Source organism: Cervus elaphus, chromosome 18 (genome assembly GCF_910594005.1).
Source record: "Cervus elaphus chromosome 18, mCerEla1.1, whole genome shotgun sequence".
Taxonomy (NCBI): Eukaryota; Metazoa; Chordata; class Mammalia; order Artiodactyla; family Cervidae; genus Cervus; species Cervus elaphus.
In genome coordinates this window covers 52,307,818-52,327,219 of record NC_057832.1, presented here as the reverse complement: position 1 = coordinate 52,327,219, position 19,402 = coordinate 52,307,818, and the positions used below count along the sequence as shown (strand labels likewise).

At 40.5% G+C, this 19,402-nt stretch overlaps 1 long non-coding RNA gene and 1 pseudogene across 1 annotated transcript in view; one reads left to right on the top strand and one right to left on the bottom strand.

Annotated features, from left to right (window-relative positions):
- Positions 1–655: 655 nt before the first annotated feature.
- Positions 656–19,402, bottom strand: part of LOC122674785 — a 69,851-nt gene continuing 51,104 nt past the window's right edge. The window contains exon 5 of the long non-coding RNA XR_006335034.1: positions 656–3,356. This is a non-coding gene — a long non-coding RNA (uncharacterized LOC122674785). The remainder of the gene's footprint in view (positions 3,357–19,402) is intronic.
- LOC122674783 lies at positions 9,105–9,806 on the top strand (annotated as a pseudogene).

Genomic DNA, 19,402 nt, shown 5'->3' with positions numbered 1-19,402 from the left:
ATTGCTGAATAACACTCCACATTTTATTTATCTATTCATTAGCTAATGATTATTTAGGTTTTTTTCTACTTTGTGGCTATTCTGAATAATACTGCAAAGAACATTCATGTACAAGCATAAGCTCTAGTGTGGACATATATTTTCATTTCTCTTCTGTATACCTAGAAGTGGAATTGTTTAATCATATGGTAACTCTATGTTTAACTATTTGACAAACTGCCAGACTGCTTTCCAAAGCAGCTGTACCATTTTTCATTCCCACAGGCAGTACAGAAGGGTTCCAGTTTCTCTATACTCTTGTCAGTAGCTGATTTATTAATACCTGTCTTCTTCATTGTAACATCCTATCCCCTATATCAAATCTTAAACAGACCTTTTGGATCTTTGGGTCTGGTAACTGAACCAGCTCCCTGGCTAGAGGAGCCCACTTATAAAAGGCAAAAGGCTGAACACACACACACCAATGACCAAGCAGGAAAGAAAAGGCCAATATCAGGGCATCCAGTCCCTTCTGAGTAAAAACACAAAGGAGGACTTCCCTGATGGTCCAATGGTTAAAAGTATGCCTGCCAATGCAGGGGTCATAGGTTTGATCCCTGGTCCAGGAAGATTCCACATGCCTTGGAGCAACTGGGCCTATGTGCCACAACTACTGAGCCCACACTCCAGAGCTTGCAAGAGCTGGCGACAAGAGAAGCCAGCGCAGTGAGAAACCTGGGCACCGCAACTAGAGAGTAGCCCCTGCTCGCCCCAACTAGAGAAAGCCCATGCGCAGCAATGAGGACCCATCACAGCAATGAGGACTGAGCACAGCCAAAAATGAAAAAACAAAAAACAAAAAAAACACACAAGGCCTGGCATTGACACTGCTTCTACTTGAACTTCTTCAAGGCATGGCAAAGGCAGGATATGTAGGTAAGAGATGAACAAAGGTTGAAATATCATTTGAAAATTAACTGGGTGGGGGAATATGGAGCCAAAGTTATCTTCTCTCCTCCACTCTTACATGGATTTTTCCACCAGACAGTACATATTGAGTACATACTTGGGAGTTCTTCTCTACCTTTAAAGTTATATGATTCCATGATTTTCTTCCTGAAGTACAATTTAAGCTGAATGCACTATGTATCTCTTTTATAAACAGAAACCTTTATCTTAAGGCTCAGTTGAAATGCTTTTAATATTTAAAAACATTTTTACTTTTGATGATCCTGAATCTTGTTATAGTAACTTTAGCATTAGCATTAGTATTTCCTGGAAGTCACTAAAAGTTCCTGAAAGTTCACCCAAGAAAAAAAGGTGAATATGGTTAAAAGGGAAAAATAAGAAGTACATAGATTACTTATTTAGCTAGCAAGAGAACTGTGTTCTTTCATCCTTGAGAATCTTGCTTCCAATATAATGTTCAATGATTTCCAATATAATGATCACATCCAAAAATACAGGAAAAAAGTTATAAGGATGGAGGATTCAAAATAAGGAGGACTGATTCCAAACACAATACTAACCGGTCAAATTAGAAGATACAAGAGAGTGTTACACCTGTTCTTCCTTACTTAATGTGGAAGGAAATCACAATGAATATGTGGCTAATAAGGCACTTTCTGGGCCCTAGCATTACTGGTTCTTCAAGTCAACAGATATTTGTTGTGTATCTGCTATGAGCCTGAAACTCTGCTAGCTTTGTGGCTGCCAAAATAAACAAGACAGAGTCTCTGCTGGCAAAAAGCAGCAGAGGGCTTGGCCTCTGCCACACAGATGCAAACACATTATTCAGCCGCAGTACCCTAGGACCATCCTATAGCTCTGACAGGAAAGACACAGAGTGGAAATAATGAAGAAGGGTGATTTGCAGCAACCTCAGCTACAGTGAGAGGCGAACAGGATATGGATGCAAAGGAGCAGGGAACATGCCAGTGAACTCAGCCCCATCAAGAACACGAAAGACTTCACCAAGCAAAGACAGGCAGAGGACATTCATGAAAATACTAGTGGGAGAGCAAACGTTTGGAGATTTATAAGGTTTAACCACATAAAACTGCCAATAGTCAATCACTTTCTGGTCTACAAACATAGTATCCTCATGTGGTTTCAACTAACACAAAATAATCCCCACTGGTGTGTTGGGTGAATGTTTAGAACAGATTAAGAAAGTAGTTGGGGTCAGAGTAGAAAGGCCTTGAATTGCCTTCTAAGTTTCAACTTTATCCCACAGGTGATAAAGCAGTCAATTCACAAAAAGAACTCTGAACAAATGGTCAATAAAAGTATTTTTAAATATTTAAAGAATTTTGGATTTAAAAGAAAACTATGTATCAGTTTCAGTACCACAAATTTAAAAATGTTAATAATATTCAGTGCTAATAAGGTCTCAAGGAAAACAGGATGCTCCCACACACTGCTGTATGTGTAAACTGGAATAATATTTCTGGAAGGCAATCAGAATACCCTTTGACCAAGCATTTCACTCGTAGAACTTTATCTTAGAGAAACAGTCATAGGTATTAACTGAAACAAGAAAAAAAAGTTTTGCCACCAGGATATACTTAATGTCCAACAACAGCAAGTTGGTTAAATGAATCATGAATCAGCCTTATAATTGAACAGTATACAACTACTTTAAATATTCAGAGGAACATGGAAATGCTCACAAAATTCCTATTATATGAGAAAATCAGGATATGAAATGTTGTATGTATCAGACCTCTTAAGAGCTAGGTTAAGACGGACTAAATTAGAGTTTCAGAGCTGCTATTTAGCCATATGACCTTGAACATGGAACTTGTCCTCTCTGCTGCTGTTTCATCATCTGTAAACTGGAAATAATACCAGTGTATATGTCATAGGGTTGTTGTAAAAATTAAATGAATTAATATACATAAAGCACTTTGAAATCTGCCTGGCATACGGTAAGCACCATCCAAAGCTAGTTATTGTTAATATCCAAGAGTCAGTTACTGTTAGCATCTGAGAGTTAGTTATTATTAACATCATTAGTGCTTGTTGCCAGTAAATTAATTCAACTTTTAAACTAATTTAAGAAGTAAAGGTGGGAAGACAAACCACGGGGCAAGAACCACACCCAACACGCCCTGCAGAGCTGTTCCTGTGAAGTCATCAGGGCAGCTGCCAAGCACCGAGCCCACGCGTGCTCTGCCGAGCCTTCGGATGCCGGACCCCGCACGCTGCCCCAGGACAGCTGGCCCTGCTGCCACGGGAACGGGATGCAGCTGCCATCGCCGCCGCGCCCTGGCCAGGGCGGACTCTGCGTCATCCCTGCTGCTGTGAGTCACCAGCTCCTGAATCAAAGCCTAGAGGATGCATCTGCTTGGCCGTACCAAGTCCTCAGTTCCCAGCTGTAAGGGAGATTGAGCAAAGGAGCATTAAGCATTTTATCACATAGAAAAGGCAGATTCTACTTTGTAAGTCAGGGGATTCAATACACTTAACAAATTTTCACTGGGAAACAAAAGATAAACAATCCTTTTAGGGTCTGAAAAACACAGATATAACCTGAACGTATATTTACAATATAGAAACAACTAAAAGGAAATACATATCTCAAAGTATTAATGACCAATGTGGTTGATTTGAATTTTTTATCTTCTGACTCTGTAACTTTCCAAATCTTCTATGACACAGAAAAGACCTTTTTACTTTTTAAGCAAGACTAGGCAATATTTGATCTCTATTTTTGAAAGAGAGTTGAGTCTCAGATTTGGCCATGGGCTGGGAAGTGGGCAACTAAGTCAGATGGCCACTGTCAGCCTAGAGCAGCGCCTTGTTTATCAAAGTGCAGTCAATACAGCAGCACCATCAGCTTGATTCAGAAGCATATTAGAAATGCAGAATCTCAGGTCCCATCCCCGATCTACCGAAAGCTAAGAAGAGGATGGTTAAAACGATATTCTAAAAGTATAAGCAGCAAGGCTTGACACCTGACAATGTGAAAAAAAAAATAGTCACAAATGATTACAATACTTGGAAACAGTTCCAAGTTTGGAAGAAGGCAGAGTCATGAACAGAAATAGGTTACTGGAATCGAAAAGAATTTCAAAGGAAAAAGGTAAATGTGATTTTAGATATGAGAGGTTTGAGAACTTGAAAGACGGCCAGGTGGATGTAACCACCCTGGACAATGTAGAACTGGGAGCCAATAAGAAATGTCAAGGTTGGGGATTTCCCTATGTTCCAGTGGCTAGGACTCTGAAATTCCAATGCAGGGGGCCCAGGTTCTATCCCTGGTTGGGGAACTAGATCCCACATGCCACGACTAAAGATCCCATGTGCCGCAACTGGGACCCAGCACAGCCAAATAAATACACAAACAAATTGAAAAAGAAAAGAAAAGAAATGTCAAGATTGGACTTCTACATTTGAGAGCAATCTAAAAAAGGAGGTAACAGAAGCCATAAAAATGGATAAGAGCATGCCAAGTGAGAGAAGAAATACAAGCAAGACTCTTTGTTAATATCTGTATTTTGGAAATCGGAGAGAAACAGAAGTCAGAAAATGGATGGCCAAAATTAAGATCATCAGGAAATTATGGCGCCAAAGAAAACAGAGGACATCAGGATGGAGCAGACACATGTACACCTATGGCTGATTCATACTGATGTCTGGCAAAAACCATCACAATACTATAAATTAATTATCCTTCAATTAAAATAAATAAATACTTTTTTAAAAAAGAAAAAAATGAAAAGGTAAAAAAAAGAAAACAAAGGGCAGATTTTTCATTATAATTCAATTCTTCCTCATTTCATGACAAATCAGGAGTGGTTTACATAGTTATACTTACATTAGACTTGACAGTGCTAGATTAAAGGAGATCTTAATTTTTGAGACATAGAATGTCCAAAATATTTGGAAAAGAACACTGATGCTTTGGATGTTATAGTCATAGGTCTCATCCTCAGGAGATATTCAAAGCTTCTGTGTCATTTTTTAAAAATTTTTAATTAAAATTTTGCAATTTTTCAAGTAAGTGTTGCAAATCAAATAAGACCATGACTTATCTTTGTTTTATTCACCCATTCATAGAGCAAACATTTATTGATCACTTACTAAGAGCCAGGCACTCTTCTGGGTTTTGAGGATACAGCAGTTAATGAAACAGACAAAAAACCCTTTGCACTCCTGGGTCAGTGAGGGGAAGATAGATAATAAACAAAAGAAATAAATAAACATATTGTTACATTATTCAGTAATAACTGTTACAAAAGGAAGGAACATAGGGGTGGGGTGAGAATTGGAATTTTAAGAGATGACAAGGAAGTTGCCATAAAGGTGAATAGACCTGAAGGAGGTGAGGAAACTACTCCTGTGGACACCTGAGGGAAGCATCTTTCAGGTCAAGGCTGAAGTGGACCTGGGGGTCAAGAAGGCCAGTGTGGTTGGACTGAGGGAGTGAAGGAGTGGGCAGGAAAAGAAGACTGAGGAGTAAAGGCCATTGGATATTTCTGAACATATAAGTGGCATTATTTGACTTGGATGTTAACAGAATCATTTGATTGCTATTTTATGAACAGATTGAAGCTGGAAAACCAGATAGGTGGCTATTTTGAATACCGAGGCAAGAATAATGGTGACTCAGACCAGGCACCTTTGACAGTTTTCTCTTTTCAGATAACTACCTTTGTTGTTTTTCTTCTAGTATGAGGCAGGAGTGTGGAGAGATTGTGTGCACAGGAGGGAAAGGAGTACAGAACTCCCAATTATTCTAGTTATATAATTCCATATATTTTGGGGCTTCCCTGGTGGCTCAGTGGTAAAGAATCCACCTGCCAATGCAGGAGACATGGGTTTGACCCTGGTCTGGGAAGATTCCACATGCCACAGAGCAACAACGGTTGAGCCTTTGCTCTAGAGCCTGGGAGCCCCGACTATGGAGCCCACGTGCCACAGCTACTGAAACCCACATGCCCTAGAGTCTGTGCTTTACAACAAGGGAGGCCACCGCAATGAGAAGCTGTACATGTCCTGCAACTAGAGAGTGCCCCTGCTCGCTGCAATGAGAGAGAAACCAGAACACCAATGAAGGCCCAGCACAGCCAAGAATAAATAGTTAAATGTTAAGTAGTTAGAATAGGAAAAGGGAGTCCAAAATGGCGGTGGCTGAAAGACAAAGAAAGGGGAAATTCCGTGAAAGACAGAACAAAAGAAAACCCGCAGACCTGAGTGAGAATCTCGGGTGAAGCAAACACGCCCCCTTCCTGGCCAGGCCTAATTTGCATTGGGCAGGCTCAGGGGGCAGGAAACAAAACTTGTAAAAAGAGGGAGCCAGCACGGCTTGAGGCCTCTCCTTTGGGGTCGGACACCCTCACGCCTCCAGGGTGTACTATTCTTTGCTTACTGAATAAAACTCTGAGCCATAACCAAGCTACAACACTGGTCTGCAGTTTCAAATCTTTGTTGCAGCAAGACAGAACCAAGGAAATTACACACTCTCCCGACATTAAGTAAATAAATAATTTTTTAAAAATTCTATATATTTTCACATTTCTCTTCAGCCACACAGAACAAAATATATATACAATTTAAACATTTAAATTTAACTTAAACATGTAATATGTTTAAATAAATAAATCTTTTAAATTATTACAATTTCAAGGAAATGTTTTAAAAAATAAAACTAAACTAAAAACCATTATCATCACTCTGTTAACAAATTTATATTTAGGCCAAAGTAGTAATAAAGCTGGGCACTATGCTGGGTATTAATAATGCAAAATGCTGGGGTGGATGAAGCACAAGCTGGAATCAAGATTGCTGGAGGAAAAATCAATAACCTCAGATTTGCAGATGATACCACCAAAAGTGAAAAGGAATTAAAGAGCCTCTTGGTGAAAGTGAACAAAGACAGTGAAAAAGCTGGCTTAAAACTCAACATTCAAAAAACTAAATCATGGCATCCAGTCCCATCACTTCATGGCAAATAGATGGGGAAACAATGGAAACAGTGACAGACTTGATTTTCTTGGGCTCCAAAATCACTGCAGAAGGTGACGGCAGCCATGAAATTAAAAGAAATGCTTGCTCCTTGGAAGAAAAGTTATGACCAACCTAGACAGCATATTAAAAAGCAAAGACATTACTTTCCCAACAAAGGTCCGTCTAGTCAAAGCTATGGTTTTTCCACTAGTCATGTATGGATGTGAGAGTTGGACCATAAAGAAAGCTGAGTGCTGAAGAATTGATTCTTTTGAACTGTGATGTTGGAAAAGACTCTTGAGTGTCCCGTGGACTGCAAGGAGATCCAACCAGTCCATCATAAAGGAAATCAGTCTTGAATATTCACTGGAAGGACTGATGCTGAAGCTGAAGCTCCAATACTTTAGCCACCTGATGTGAAGAACTGACTCATTTGAAAAGACCCTAATGCTGGGAAAGATTGAAGGCAGAAGGAGAAGCGGATGACAGAGGATGAGATAGTTGGATGGTATCACTGACTCAACGGACATGAGATTGAGCAAACTTTGGGAACTGGTGATGGACAGGGAAGCCTGGTGTCCATAGGGTCACAAAGAGTTGGATACAACTGAGCAACTAAACTGAACTGAATAACAAAAGAACTTGACAATTTATTTTAAAGACATGAGAAATATTTTTGAAATGTAGAGTCACTAAATAATGACTAGTTCTAAAATGTGTCATTTTAAAGTTTCCACTCTGTAAATGCTGTAATTAAAAGCAAAATGAACATGAGATCTAGAGAGTACACACAAAGACCTGGGTCACATCAGGACACGAAGTTTGCCTCTTCTACGGATCTAAGCCCAAAGGCTTCATTTATTTGCTAAAGATTAAAAGGATAAAGTGATTTTTTTTCTTGCTTTAAAATACAAAGGCAACCAAGTCAAGCTAAACATTGATTCAGTTGTGGACACTATTAGTATTATCCTAGAGGTGTGGAGTGGTTGTTGTTTACAAAGCATTTTCACTACCATTACCTCATTTGATCCTCACATAGACCCATTAGTAATATTGTTCTTAATTTACAAATAAAGAAACCCAGACTAGGAGAGTTCAGGGGACTGGTCCAAGGGTATGCAACTAATTAGCAGTACTAGAGCTGGGATTCTGAACCACCTGAACCAAGAAAAAGCAAAGCAAGAAGGCCAAGTGGTTATCTGAGGAGGCTTTACAAATAGCGGAAGAATGAAGAGAAGCAAAAAGCAAGAGAGAAAGATACGTTCAATTAAAATGCAAAGTTCCAAAAAATAGCTAGAAGAGACAAAAAGGCTTTCTTCAATGAACAATGGTTAATAATAGAAGAAAACAACAAAAAAGCACAAGACTAGAGATCTCTTCAGGAAAATTGGAAACATCAAGTGAGCATTCCACCCAAAGATGGACACAATAAAGGATAAAAATGGTGAAGACCTAGTAGACACTGAAGAGATCAAGAAGAGATGGAAAGAATACATGGAAGAACTGTAGAAAAAAGCTCTTCATGAATAGGATTACTACAATGATGTGGTTGGTCTCCAAGAGCCAGACATTCTGAAGTGTGAAGTCAAGTGGGCCTTAAGAAGCACGGCTGTTAATAAAACAAGTGGATGCAATGAAATTCCAGCAGAATTATTCAAATCCCTAAAGGATGATGCCATCAAGGTTTTGCATTCATTATATCAGCAAATCTGGAAGACCCAGCAGCGGCCACAGGGCTGGAAAAGGTCAATCCTCATTCCAATTCCCAAGAAGGGCAGTGCAAAAGACTGTACTAACCATCAGACAATTGCACTCACCTCCCAAGCTAGTAAGATCATGCTTAAAATTTTGTATGCTAGGCTTCAGCATTATATGAACCAAGAACTTCCAGATGTTCAAGCTGTGTTTAGAAAAGAAAGAGGAACTAGGGATCAAATTGCCGACATTTTCTGGATTACAGAGAAAGCAAGGGAATTTCGAAAAACATCTCCCTCTGTTCCATCGACTACGCTAAAGCCTTTGACTGCTTGGCACATGACAAACTGGAAAGTTCTTAGAGAGACGGGAATACCAGGCCATCTTACTTGTCTCCTGAGAAACCTGTACGTGGGTCAAGAAGCAACAGTTAGGCCTTGCAGATGCTGCCACCCCGGAGCCTCCCGTGTCTAGCCATGGTCAACCCCACCGTGTTCTTTGACATTGCTGTCGACGGCAAGCCCTTGCGCTGCGTCTCTTTCTAGCTGTTTGCAGACAAAGTTCCAAAGACAGCAGAAAACTTTTGTGCTCTGAGCACTGGGGAGAAAGGATTTGGTTATAAAGGTTCCTGCTTTCACAGAATAATTCCGGGATTTATGTGCCAGGGTGGTGACTTCACACACCATAATGGTACTGGTGGCAAGTCCATCTATGGTGAGAAATTTGATGATGAGAATTTCATCCTGAAGCATACAGGTCTGGGCATCTTGTCCATGGCAAATGCTGGCCCCAACACAAACTGTTCTCAGTTTTTCATCTGCACTGCCAAGACTGAGGGTCTGGATGGCAAGCATGTGGTCTTTGGCAAGATGAAAGAGGGCATGAATATCCTGGAAGCCATGGGGCACTGTGGATCCAGGAATGGCAAGACCAGCAAGAAGATCACCATTACTGACTGTGGACAAATCTAATAAATTTGACTTGTGTTTTACTTAACCACCAGACCATTCCTTCTGTAGCCCAGGAGAGCACCCCATCTCCCCCCATCTGCTCGACATATCCTATGTTATTTGTGCTCTTGCTACAGTTCTTTGGGTTCCATATTTTCCTTATCCCCCTCCAAGTTTAGCTGGATTGCAAAGTTAAATTTATGATTATGAAATAAAAACTAAACAATTTTAAAAAAAAGAAGAAGCAACAGTTAGAACCCTGTATGGAACAACTGATTGGCTCAAGATCGAGAAAGGAGTGTGACAGGGCTATCTGCTGTCACCCTGTTTGTTTAACCTCTATGCTGAGCACATCATGAGAAATGCTGGGCTGGATGAGTTACAAGCTGGAATCAAGATAGGAGGGAGAAACATCAACAACCTCAGATATGCAGATGATATCACTCTAAACGGCAGAAAGTGAAGATGAACTAAAGAGCCTCCTGATGAGGGTGAAGAAGGAGAGTGAAAGAGCCAGCTTAAGACTAAATACTAAAAAAACTAAGATCACTGCATCCATCCCCATTACTGCATGGCAAATAGAAGGGGAAAAGGTGGAAGTAGTGACAGATTTCTTCTTCTTGGGCTCCAAAATCACTGTGGATGGTGACTGTAGCCATGAAATCAGACAAATGCTTCTTGGCAGGAAAGTGATGACAAACCTATACGGTATGTTGAAAAGCAGAAACATTACTCTGCCCACCAAGGTTCATATAATCAAGGTTATGGTCTTCCAAGTGGTCACATACAGCTGTGAGAGACAGACTGTAAAGAAGGCAGAGTGCCAAAGAATTGATGCCTTCGCACTGTGGTGCTGGAGAAGGCTTCTGAAAGTCTTACGGACAGCATGGAGATCAAACCAGTCAATCTTAATGGAGATCAACCCTGAATATTCACTGGAAGGACTGATCCTGAAGCTGAAGCTCCATTATTTTGGTCATCTGATTTACACAGAAGAGTCACTGGAAAAGCCCCTGATGCTGGAAAAGATCGAGGGCATCAGAGGATGAAATGGCTGGACAGCACCACCAGTGCAATGAACACGAACTTGGGCAAATTCTGGGAGATAGTGAGGGACAGGGAGACCTGGCATGCTGCAGTCCATGGGGTCACAAAGAGCTGGACATGACTGGGTGACTGAACAACAGAGCTGGGAACGGAACCCTCACTTCCTAGCTCTTTCTAATTCACCAACTTGTGTTTTTCCCAGATATAAAATTGGGAAAGAAAATGTTTTCCCTGTGTAAGAATTATCAGGTCAACAAAACCAAAGGTGCAGAGCAGTATCTATGGAGAAGTACCAGTTTGGGAGCAATTGCCTTATGATAGATTCTATTGTGGGGACACGATTTGAGGTTAGAGAAGCCTAGGAACAGAGGTTTATGAAGTCATACACTGGTTCTTTAATTATTCAGGGGCTGGTTTGCCATTTAGGCATAACTCAGTCTTTCCCCCACACCCACCCCCTTTTATAGCTGGCTTGCTCTCCCAGTCTACACTTTGGCACCTCCACCAGAGGGCAGGCAGAGCAGGAAGAAGAGCATTGGTAACCTGCTTGATCAGAGTTGGAAGAAGAAAACTTAGACCACTACCTCAACTTAAAGTTTTGAAGTCTTTCTAGATTTCAGTTATGAATGGAAACTTTGCCACCACAGAATAAACAATGCAGCAAAATGATCAGAACTGGAGACTAGGATTGCGTTGCATGCATTCTAAGTCGCTTCAGTCATGTCTGACTCTTTGCAACCCCATGGACTGTAGCTCACCAGGCTCCTCTGTCCATGGGATTCTCCAGGCAAGAATGCTGGAGTGGGTTGCTATGCCTTCCTCCAGGGGATCTTGCTGATTGTACCATAACAGAGTTCCTTGATCTTGTTTATAAATTAATACCTATTAGATTTGTTTAATATAAGAGAGATCCTGATGGTGAATAGAAGTCTCATTATAATACAAATCTGCTTGGAAGACCTAAGCCCCATAAAAAGAGATTTTCCTGAGTTCTAAGTATATATTCACTATAGTTCATAATAGGGAGAAATTGAAAGCAGCTTAAATGTCTGATCAAAAGTGTGGTAGGTGCCTATTAACTATTTTATAAAATGGAAAATGCTTGTGAAAAAGAAGTGAAGATGCAGAATACAGAGGTTCTAGTTGAGGGTAAGTGACTCCCTCCTGTCTTTCCCACTGAATGGAGATATAACGTGGACAGAATAAATGACTGCTCTAAAATGTAATATAGTAGACAGGTTGGAAAAGAAGATGAGAATGTGAAATCCTGCTAAATCAGCAGGGAGTTTCCTGTGTTTTGTTTTGTTTTGTTTTTTTTTTCCCCCTTCCAGTATCTCCTAGTTTGGACTCAGGGAAGACTGAAACCAGAACTGGACCTGCTCCTGCACAGAGAGACTCCAGAAGCCTCTAGTTCTGGCCCAAGAAAAAGAAAGAGGATCTCTAAGACTCAAAGAAGACAAAAGAAATCATGTAGTGTTTTAATTTTTTTTTCCATTTCTTTTTTCCCCATTTTAGACTCCAAGTAATGTAGGAGTATCAGTGGTGGCAGCAGTCACTGTAACAGAAGCAAGGGATAACAGTGCCTGAGACTCTGATGGAAAGGATATTTACTGAGAAGAGAAACCAGTGTGGGGTTGCAGGGAGGGTAATCATGACACCAGAATTGTAAATGTGGACATGACACTGGCAAATTGCCTGTGAGAAGATACCATGTGGATATGTCACAGGTAGCTAAAAATGTAAATCTAGAACTCAGAAAAAAGGTCTGGGGTAGAATTATAAGTTTGTGAATCATTTGCATTTAGAAGTTATTTAAAGCTAAACACCCTAGACATTTTCTCCTATCTGAATGACAGCTAATTACTGAGATTTTCTTGCAGCATTCTTTAGTATTGGCTCCACTGCCAAAGTGAAAAATAAGACCATTTATTACAATACTAAAGATGGATTCTCTCCAACCACTGAAAAAAGTACATAGGATTTTATTTGGTCCCAAGATGTGGGGCCTGGCTCCTAAAATAGCAGTGTTTAAGACTCTGCTTGAAACATCCCTAAAATAACTTTGAAAACCTTTATATTCTCTAATATCTTTTAAAATTGGCATATAAATTTTGTCATCAAATTTTAATAATGGCAAAAGATGCGATTTGGAGTATCATAACTATTGATATGTTTCTTTTAACTGACCATTTAAAAAGTATTTATTCATTCATTTCTTTTTGTTTTGGCTGTGCTGGGTCTCTGTTGCTGCTCAGACTTTGCTCTCTACTTGCGGTGCCCGAGCATCCTGGGGCTTCTCTTGCTGCAGGTCACAGGCTCTAGGGCACACAGGCTTCAGGAGCTGCAGCGGTTCCCCGGGCCGAAAGCACTGACTCAGTCGCTGTAGCACACAGGCTCGTTGCTTCTCGGCATGGGGGACCATCCCGGATCAAGGACTGAACCCGTGTCTCCTGCACTGGCAGGCGGATTCTTTACCACTGAGCCATCAGGGAAGCCCATGCCATGTTTTGATGTTTGAAAATCTTTGATTGATCACTATCAACTTAATGCAATAAAAATCTGCATGCAAATTGATATATTCTCTGGTTCTATAAAGCTGTTATTTTTTCTTTTGTATTTAGTTACCATTACAGTTAATAAATAGATTAAAATGATCAAAGAACATCAGTTCAGTTCTGTTCAGTTGCTCACTCACGTCCAACTCTTTGCGACCCCATGAATCGCAGCACGCCAGGCCTCCCTGTCCATCACCAACTCCTGGAGCTTACTCAAACTCATGTCCATCCAGTCGGTGATACCATCCAACCATCTCATCCTCTGTCGTCCCCTTCTCCTCCTGCCCCCAATCCCTCCCAGCATCAGGCTCTTTTCCAATGAGTCAACTCTTCGCATGAGGTGGCCAAAGTACTGGAGGTTCAGCTTCAGCATCAGTCCTTCCAGTGAACACCCAGGACTGATCTCCTCTAGGATGGACTGGTTGGATCTCCTTGCAGTCCCAGGGACTCTCAAGAGTCTTCTCCAACACCACAGTTCAAAAGCATCAATTTTTTAGCACTCAGCTTTCTTCACAGTCCAACTCTCACATCCATACATGACCACTGGGAAAACCATAGCCTTGACTAGACAGACCTTTGTTGGCAAAGTAATGTCTCTGCTTTTTAATATGCTGTCTAGGTTGGTCATAACTTTCCTTCCAAGGAGTAAGTGTCTTTTAATTTCATGGCTGCCATCACCATCTGCAGTGATTTTGGAGCCCAAAAAAATAAAGTCTGACATTGTTTCCACTGTCTCCCCGTCTATTTCCCATGAAGTGATGGGACCAGATGCCATGATCTTAGTTTTCTAAATGTTGAGCTTTAAGCCAACTTTTTCACTCTCCTCTTTCACTTTCATCAAGAGGCTTTTTAGTTCCTCTTCACTTTCTGCCATAAGGGTGGTGTCATCTGCATATCTGAGATTATTGATATTTCTCCCAACAATCTTGATTCCAGCTTGTGCTTCATCCAGCCCAGCATTTCTCATGATGTACGCTGCATATAAGTTAAATAAGCAGGGTGACAATATACAGCCTTGATACCTTTTCCTATTTTACACATCTTTATGGTTTGCGTGGTTGGTTGCTCAGTCATGTCAGACTCTTTGCGACCCCATGGACTGCAGCCCGCAAGGGTCCTCTGTCCATGGGGATTCTCCAGGCAAGAATACTGGAGTGGGTTGCCATGCCCTTCTCCGGCAAATCCTCCCAATCCAGGGATAGAACCCAAGGCTCCTGCTCTGCAGGTGAACAGGCGGGTTTTTCACCATCTGAACCACCAGGGAAGGCTTCTTTAGGGTTTAAACAGAATCAAATTGCCCTAGAAGACATATAACAAAGTATTACGTGCCTTCCCCCCACTTCCCATTTTCAATAGGCAACTACTTCTATTTTTACCTCCATATGTCCAAATAACATACTTATATTGCTACTTGTTGATTTAAAAAGTTTTAGTCATTATTTATTGATACTTTCCTGAAGCAGATGAGGTTTCACTTTTTAAAGTTGAAATACAGTTACTGTACAATATTATGGTGATTTCAGGTATACTACATAGTGATTTGACATTTGTATACATTATAAAATGATTACCATGATAAATCTAGGAATCATCTCTCTCCACACAAAGTTATTACAGTATTAGTGACTATATACCTTATTCTGAATATTACATCCCTGTGGCTTATTGATTTTATAACTGGAGATTTGTACCTCTTAATCTCCTTCACCTATTTCTCCACACTCTACACACCCTGAGGAGCTTCCCTGTGGCTCAGTGGTAAAGAACCTGCCTGTAATGCAGGTTCAATCCCTGGGTCGGGAAGGTCCCCTGGAGGAGAAAATGGCAATCCACTCCAGTATTCTTGCCTGGGAAATCCAGTGGACAGAGGACCCTGGTCGGCTACCGTACATGGGGTCGCAAGAGTCAGAAAAGACTTGGTGACTAAACCACCACCACCACCACCACCACCACCTACCATGAAGGGGCCTTTTTCCACTTAGTGTATGCATTTGTGGCAGCAGAGGATGAGATGGTTAGATAGCATCACCGACTCAATGGACATGAGTTTGAACAAACTCTGGAAGGCAGTGAAGGACAGGGAAGCCCAGTACGCTTCAGTCCCTGGGGTTGCAGAGAGTCAGACACACCTTAGAGACTGTATAACAACTACAACAACATGCATCTATGGGCTAATATTACATATTGCCAGAATTTAGACATATATTTTGTTTTCTATTTTTTAAAATAAAATACTTAATTTATTTAACTGTGTCAGGAGTTAGTTGCAGCATGTGGGGTCCAGTTTTCCAGCCAAGGATGGAACCCAGGAGCCCTGCACAAGGGATGTGGAGTCCCAGACACTGGGCCACTAGCAAAGTCCAAGCTCTGAAAAAACTTATTCACATAAATGAGAAGATGGGATTGAAAGGAGTTTTATTATAGCAATAACCTACAATTATTTGAGCCTCTAAGAGTTATATAATTAAAATCACATAGTAATAGATAATTAAAAACTACCTTTAATGAGTCACCAACTGACCACTCAATTAATTCCTCCTTTAATTTTGTGGAAAGTAAAGAAGTGAAAACCTCTTGAGTTTCAAAAGGATTATTATAATTATTCCTCTTGCTCACTGTCCACAGCAATAATTTAAATTGCCTGGCACTTCAGAAGTTCCTCTACCCCAAGGCAAAGAGCTGTAATATCTCAGAGGGAGGGAAGTCTTTTTTTTCTTAATGTAGGAGGTGGAGCGGACGGAGATTATGGAAGGGGAGGTAAGAGAGGAGAAAGGAGTGCAGTGAGGGGGTGTCCTCAAGCAGATCAGTTTTAAGGCGAATGAAGGAAGTTGAAATCCAGAAGCTGGGTCCATCCAGTAATTCTGTCTTTTGGCTTTCTTATCCCTTAGAAGTCTTTGTGCATCCTTACTTGGTTTAAACCAACTAGCATTTCCTTTCTTTCATTTTACCTTATCATGGGGGGGAAAAAAAAAGAGAGAGAGAGAGAGGGAAGAAAACATAAATCTGGGAATATTTTCTAAGGGTTATAGAAAAAGAGAAAAAGAGTCTGATCCCTAAGGATAAAGAATTCCCCAGGGAAGGAGGGGTGAGGAGAAGGAGGAAGGAGAGGTTAAGTACTCATGGGTGGGACAGATAAGGAACTACTTTCACCCTATCCCCCCAAGGTGGGGCTGAGGCTGCTCCTGGAATCAACACTTTGGTATTGGTTTCATTTATTGAACAAACATTTTTTAGGCACTTTTTATTTCAGCTTCCCTGATAGCTCAGTGGTAAAGAATCTGCCTGCAACACAGGGGACTCCAGTGCGATTCCTGGGTTGGGAAGATCCGCTGGTGAGATAGGCTACCCACTCCAGTATTCTTGGGTTTCCCTTGTGGTTCAGCTGATAAAGAATCCGCCTGCAATGTGTGAGACCTCGGTTTGATCCCTGGGTTGGGAAGATCCCCTGGAGAAGGGAAATGCTACCCACTCCAGTACTCTGATCTAGAGAATGACATGGACCGTACAGTCCATTGGGGTCACAAAGAGTTGGGCACGACTGAGTGACTTTCACTTTCACTGTGTCAGCTTCTGTGCCAGGCCTCAGAGGTACAATGACCTTTAAGGGAATTACACCAATCACTCAGGACTCAGGTTCTTCACTGAGGTGTTCTAGCCAGCCACCCTCCCTGCTTCCTACCAAACACTTCTCCACATTTTTGGATTTCTCCTCCAACCATCCCCTCTTCCCTATTACACCATCACCAAAAGTTACTGTCATCTCATTTTCTCTAAACACTATTCAATGCTTTCTACTGTAGACTGGGCCATGCCTAGTGGGCACTGCAAAGAGATGCAATGAAGGGGTACCCAACATAACTCTTCAACCCCTCAATAATTCAGGGGGGAGGGCTGAGAACTAAGCATTAGAAGGCCACATTTGAGATACCTCTAGGCAACAAGAAGCTTTGAATATGCTGTACAAATATTTTCATACTTTTACCTGTATACTGGTGTCAAATATGTTAGGAAACACTGGAAACTGATTAATCAAAGTATGGATCAACAGATCCAAATGTGTTACCAGAAAGCTGAATCTGTCCTGCAGACATCCTTGGTTTGGCAGACACAGTGCTGACAATTTAAAAATAATTTATTTTTGACATTAAAAATTTTTATTGTTCAACACAATATTACACACTTTGAACTTTATACAATATTTTAATTTACACAGAATTCATCATATGCATTAACCTTGTATAAGATTCTTAACTTACATGAAATTGGTTTGAACTCCCCAGAAGGTATATTACGTGCTTTGGAGCTTAGATAATAAAATTCATCACTTGGTTCTGGTAGAAAGCTACATGCTGCAACTTTCATTTTCAGTATCTTGGTGGTGGTGGTTGTCACTAGGTTGTGTCCAACTCTTGCGACCCAATGGACTGTAGCCCGCCAGGTTCCTCTGTCCATGGAATTTCCCAGGCAAGAATACTGGAGTGGGTTACTTATGTAGAAATTAAGTTCTTAGAATGACCATCATATTAAAAAAAATAATAAGATAATACTTCCTGGATGCCCAAGTTTATGAAGATTCATCCTTGCTGTGCCTACTGTTTCTATCTGTGAAAGTATATTGTTTTGGGACTTGGGTTTTTCACAGAATTACATTGTGAAAATACAACTAGAAGAATTTCTAGTTACTCTAGAGAGTGGTTGTTGGAGTGCAAACAATAGTTACCTCCACTGTTTTAACTGGGATTGGTAAGGTTTCACAGATTTAAGATGCCAGTGACAACTGCAGTTTGAGAAAGGGAATTATGAATTTACAAAATTATGGAGGGGGGAAAAAGCTTCTTTTTCTAAGTAAAATAAAAGTGTATCAAGAAAGGTTTTAATGTGGTTCTTTCTAGTCAAGTAAAAATAATATTTCCTGTGAGATTTTTATATTTTTTTAGTCTTTCTATTATAAAACATAGCAGTTTCAATAGTACTGAAAACAATCTGAACAACTGTCATAATTATCCCATTTTAAAGCTGCTCCATGTTGAGTTTCTCTTTCCCAGGGTATTTATACATTGGTTATCTTAACATACATTTAGAGAAGGCCTCCTCTGCCAGGCATCATGCTAAGTGCTGAGAGAAAAGGATAAACGAGATACAATCCTCTTCCTCTAAGAGCTCTCAATAGAGAGAGTGGACAACTACACATCTGTGCTGTGATGAGGTACAATTCAAAGCAGAACGAAGGCAGCAGGGCACCCACGGGGATGTTCTGGAAGAACACCAATCTGGACGTGTTTAGAGGTGAAGAAAGGAGATGGTGGCTGAGTCTTAAAGTATGAGTAAGAGTTTCCCAGAGGAAAAAGTGAGAAAGCCACTGCAAGGAAGTGGAGCAGTACGTGCAGAGAAGTATGGTGAGAAAACAGGGTGCATTTAGGGAGCTAAAGTTTGGTTTAGCCTGACCAAGAAGTGAAGTTGGAGAGTGGAACAGAGAGGATAACGCTGAACAGAAGCACAAATGTCAGATCATAAAGAATCTTCCATGTCACGCTGAAGGTTTGAATTTTATTTTTAAGGCAATGGGAATTCACTGAAGAGAGCCATAATTAGACTTGTATTTTAGAAGGTCAGTAATTTTTTAACAGAATGAAGAATCAATATTGGAAATAAAATAGTTGGGAACTGATGGAATCATAAGAAATTATAATGGCATGAGCATAGGTGATGACAGTAAAGACAGATAAAAGAGGATGAAACTGAAGATGTTTAGGACATAGAACCAGTAAGACCTGATAACTGCATGGATGTGGGAAATGAAGGACCATGGTCATTATAAACACTTACGAAAACGTTTGATCTCCTTTATTCGTATAAAGTTCAGGTGAAAACAAAGAAGACTCATTCTTACTTTTGAGTACTAAAACTTTATACTGAAATCTTTTCAGCCTCTTGAATGAAACATATTTTGGTGGTGTAGTCTCAATATTCAGTACATATTTTTCTGAATCATAAAACCACTATTTGCGAAGGTGACAAAAAAAATGGGGATGGGGATGTGGTTCTTTAGAAATGCAGCAATTTCACATCTTTCTCACCACAATCTACTACACCTGTTCATACACCCACCTCCTGTCATTATTAATAGCCCTTTACTTTTTCAATTTTCCATTCGAACCAAGTTTTTAAAAAATAGGCTGACCACCAAACTCGGTGAGTCACTTTTAAAGTCATTCTAATGAT